The following is a 5293-nucleotide window of genomic DNA, read 5'->3' as shown; positions in this document are numbered from 1 at the left end:
ATCTGCAAGACCGAGCTTATACAAAATGTAAAATATATAAGAAACACACATTTATATAAAAGCCCTCAAAGTTTGGTGTTTAAAAATTGCCTTTTGGTTTGGGACCCTGCAGTATAAAGGAAGTGGGTGACATGCCTTTAAATAGTTTTTAAACACTACTAAAGGACTCACATATCCCATTTAAATGGCTATTTCCCTATTCTTGTAACCCTTTAGTTTCAGTTTTACTAGGCCCCTGTAAAGATTCTCAGTTTCACAAACTTAGAAGATGATATCATCCTTGTCATTTGCTGAGTCTTTTTTTCTTTACACAACAGCATTAAGAAACCACATGGATACAGCTGAATCTCAAATAACAGTATTTACTAACTATATGCAAACACTCATTGACCTAGATGAGCATATGCTACTGTTCTAACTGTCTTCTGGGAGCTTTCAGAACAGAACAGGATGAACATATCTAGAGGGCTCACAAACTAAGAGTATATTACCCTATTCCTATAGCCTGTCTCTTGTGCAAATCTTATATATCTCATAGGAGAAAATAAAGATGAGGGACAGTGGGTACAGGTAGCATCAGCAGAAAAATAATTGTTATTTAAATGTAAAGATAAGTTGGAATCAAACTACATAATTTATTTTAACCTGAATTAAAACAGGTATTCTGCTTCCATTTACTGCCAGGAGAGTAGCACACCACAGCTAAGTAGACTTGTAGAAAATAATTTAAAGAAAAAATTTAGCAGCTATCAAATGTAGATACTTCATTCTTCTGTGGATGTTTTACGGATAGCAGGAATACAGAGAAATCATTTTTGCAAGCTTTCTATTGAATGGCTTACTCAACATTTTAGGTCAGTCACACACCATTTCCCCCACTTCACATTCCCAGTTGGTAACAATAGCATGGTCTGTGCTATCACAATTCTGTTGATTTCATCATGAAAGCAGGGACACCAGAGGGATAATATTCTTTATGTTACAATCCCTACCTTTTGGATTGTTCAAAGTTCTTAACTTCAAAATGAGAGGCAAAAGGACAAATGGACATAATTTAAATATAAATTGTTTAAGTTCTGGTATAAATATGAATCTGTGCTATTTTCATCAAAATGTTCAGTGTGCTGAATGTTGAGAAGGCAAGGAAGTGCTTCTCGCACTGCACAAACTTAAACATGCTTAAATTAATACTGTAAGATATTTCAAGGAAGACAAGACATGGATTCTATATGGACATTTACAAACACACCAGGAGAAGTTCCTAAGAATCATTGGCTAAGATTTCTCCCCTATCCTTGCGGCTAACTAGCAATCCGCGTTTCCCCCTATTTGCGATCACCTCAGTGTCAGCATGTGCATACTGTTTATGAAGTCTTTTAGGATCCAAAGCACTCTATAAATGCTTGGTATTTCTAAGCCTATCATGGCATCCGTCTTACTAAAAATATTGACATATGACACTATGCTAAATAGATTAAACCTGGGATTTTCAGAGTAGGGCAAGCATGTTAGATACGAACTTCCAGCACTTCAAGAGAGCCAAGCACCTACATTCCTTAGGTTAAACTGAAAATCCTAGTCTATAACTTGGGCTGGTTGAATTGATTCCTACTGAATAAATAAGTTGATAAACATTACCCTTTGCTCTGTTTCAAACAGTCTTAGATTACTGCAGTCTAATTCACTATTGATTTTAACAAATTAATTTTCTATGTGTGATTGTTGCAACAGTTTAAGTGAATTAACTTCAGGTTATTGCTTGCTTACAACCTATTCCTTTAGAGATCACTTAAATCCTCAATATAGTCTATAAACAATGCACAGACCTTGTGCTGGAGAGGAATGTTTATAAAAAGCATTAACATTTTCCCTTACTATATTTAAAACATGAAATTATATACATCAGAAGGACTTCTCATCCTACAGAAAACATTACATTATACCAACCTGTCATCTGTCTGCTAATATTCAAACCCAAATCCAGTAAAGAAATGCTCAGTAATAGTTGTATTTACTATACAGCCTGTTAAATTCCACTGCACCTAAACAACACAGCAAGAGATTCATAATAAAGAGAAAAGTAGCATCATTGGACTAGCAGTTCTTAATAGGGCATAATCTATTTGTACCTGATTAAATGTGAATTATATCTGTTGTAAGAAAATGTTGGTCACTGGAGAATTGCTACCAAAGAATGTAAGGAAGAATGTAGTTCTCTAATTTTAGAGTCAAAGGAATTATAAAATTCAATTTTAGAGATTTTAGAACCAATTGGAGTAAAGGGAAATATACAACTGCTGGGGGATGCATCTACACATGATATTAATGTGATGCAATAAGCTCCAGCGCAGTTTGTGCCAGAGTTTATTGCTCCCAGGTTCAGCATAGACACATTTACCCAGGGGCCCGGAGGTTCAGCTTGCCAGCCTGAAAGTGCTCACCTCTGGCTCAATGTGCTGTGGAGGGGCTGGCTGGAGCATGAGGGTGCTACAGTTTGGGACTAGCCAGCAGGCAACACCCTTGTGTCTCAGCCAGCCCCGGTCACCATCTACACTGTGCGCTGTGGTGGAGTAAATAACTCTGCCATAGAATAGTACTTGTGTTGGGCAGTACTATCCTATGGCAGAGTGAATTAGTTCACTCCGGCTTAATAGCACTGCTCATATAGACAGTGACACTTTACTGCAGTGCTCCTCAGTAAGCATCTCATGTAGATGCACCCAGGAAGTTAAATCAAATAACGTTGCACAAAGAAAATAGAAAGCAGGAAATAATATTTCTATTCACAGCATTATGTCAAAATGATAAAATCATATTACAGACATGACTTGGTTGACTGTATCTACAAAGTATGAGCATTTAATGATCTGGTAAGGTTTTTTTGTTTGGTCTACAGCAGCTTACAGTTGGCTCACAGATGGCTCCTGTCTCAGTTTAGTTTAATCCAATAATGCTGCTTTACTCTGTCCTATACTGCATCTACAAGTGGGCTTCTTGAGTGAAAAATAGCTGCTTCTTCCAGCTAATACTGACATAAGGGACATAACTACATCATTCCTTTTACTCATGATGTGTACATGGCTCTCAAGATCAAAACTGCTGACACCAAGGTAAAGAGAATCAAGTTTGTATTACATTTTAGGTCACTGTATAGTACTTATCGTATTAGTCCATTACAGCAGGTATTTAAAAAACAATTGCCTTTATTCTAACAATCTATTTCCAGCAAACTGCTCCTGAATAATTAACTGAAAAGTATACTACCACATCATTTATAGTTCTGGTAGTGAGTACAACATGAGTCTGATTCTAAATATATAACATTTACAAAGCATATGTATGTATCGAATCAAATCCTAAACTTGAACTTACCAGAATTCCATTAAATTTCTTCCATTCTTTCCTTAAACTGTGTTGTTATATAATAACTAACCCTAACAACTTATAATTTATCTCTGGTTTTCAAAGAAATTACATATTTAAAAGGTTGGATTTTCAATAAAAAGAAGAAATGCCTGGAAAGTTTAAAATTGGATTTTTTTTTTAGTTTTCAAAATTATTTTAAAAAATATATAGAATGTGGAATATATCTAGAATTTCCCAAAGAGTTTAAACTATTGCTATAATTTATTTAACAGGCACTTCTAACATTCACATATCTTATGTCATAGCTCTTCCCACTTTAAATGTAACATATTTATGTATGAATATAAATGCATTCATACACATACGTATCTATATCTATATGCATATATTTGTATGTATATGCATGTGCATGCAACCTTAACCTCTGACAGACTACCTCATCCCTTAAGCAGTAGCTTGGGATATAAAAAGAGCAAAGGGCAACATTTTAATCATACTGAAATCAATTGAAGTTTGATGACTTGAATGGAACCAGGATTTCACCTAGTATAATTCAAGATCAATAAATAATAAGATTACACCCTTCTTGCAAAGCTGTTATTTTCACTTAAGTCACAAGTCTCATGACCTTTATTACGGTACAACTTTACATCTGCACACACCCGAATTTAGCTGCTAAAAGAGGGGTAGAAGATAAACGTAGAGAACTCCATGGCATGCATACCAATTTAGATAATGCAAACTTAGAATAAGACTGTGTAAAGTTTGTGCTTCAGCTCTGGCAGCGGGGATGTGCTATTTTTTGTTGCATGGTAAATAGACTTTCAAGTGAGGTTGTGAAGTCAAATGGTATTAATACATTTAAAAAAAATGGAGTTCTACTTGGAATGGAACTGATCAAAAGGGATGTTTAACCAACTGTAATTTAAAATAGGGTCAAGAGATGGTACCATGCATTTTAAACTTTCACCCCGCACCTTGCATACAATTGAAGGAGTCTAACTTGTTGGTGGGTTTGGTAGGTGGCATAGGAGTATTTTTAATTTTATCTGGTGCACAAAGTTATAAAATAGGAATGATCAAACTGTTTTTTCGCTCTGCGTCCTACCATACCATAATAGTTTTTGTAGGGGAAAGCTCCATGCATGAGAGAACATACTTCCTTTTATGCTTCTTTCATGGACTAGCAGAACGTAAAACTGAAAAACAGTCCACTAGGTTCATACTACACTTAGGACTGCTAATATTCTGCAAAGTGCGCTGTGCTTTTTAACTCAAACTTTTGTAGATTTTAGGAGAGAATGTATTAGATTATCTAATCTAACACCTGTGCAACACTGACCATAGTATTCCATCCATTTACCCTTGTCCATTAAATCATGTTTGATGTAAGTATATCTTCTATAAAGGGTTCTAGTCTTAACTTCTGGACAGGAAGATATGGCAAATCCACCATTTAACTTGGCAATTTATTCCACTGGTTAATCACTATTGCTACTAATATGTATGCCCTATTACTAATTTCAGACTCTCTGGCTATAACATCCAGTCTCTTCTTGTGTGTTCTCTACTAGGTTAAAGACCTTGTATTTTCTGCCCAGAAGATACTTAACCAATGTAATCAAGTAGCTCTCAATCTCCTTTTTGGCAGAAGGCATGGCAGTGTGGCACTTTATTCTAGGTAGACTTTACACATACTGCACATTAAGAAGGAAGAAAGTGCTGTAAAGTTGTAACTGAAGAGACATTCACAGGGGGTGGGAGAAGGGCGGGTGTTTGTCCCTGAAGCCACCCTGGCCCCATAGTGCACCTCAGCCCAGCCAGGGAGGCTGCACAGGAAGGGCTTTGGGGCCTTTCTCTCCACATAAGCTCAGGCCAGGCAGTGGTAAATTGTTGCTTGGCGAAGTAGGGCACTGCAGGGAAGAGA

Source organism: Alligator sinensis, unplaced genomic scaffold (genome assembly GCF_000455745.1).
Source record: "Alligator sinensis unplaced genomic scaffold, ASM45574v1 scaffold889_1, whole genome shotgun sequence".
Taxonomy (NCBI): domain Eukaryota; kingdom Metazoa; phylum Chordata; order Crocodylia; family Alligatoridae; genus Alligator; species Alligator sinensis.
This window is presented reverse-complemented; position numbering follows the sequence as displayed.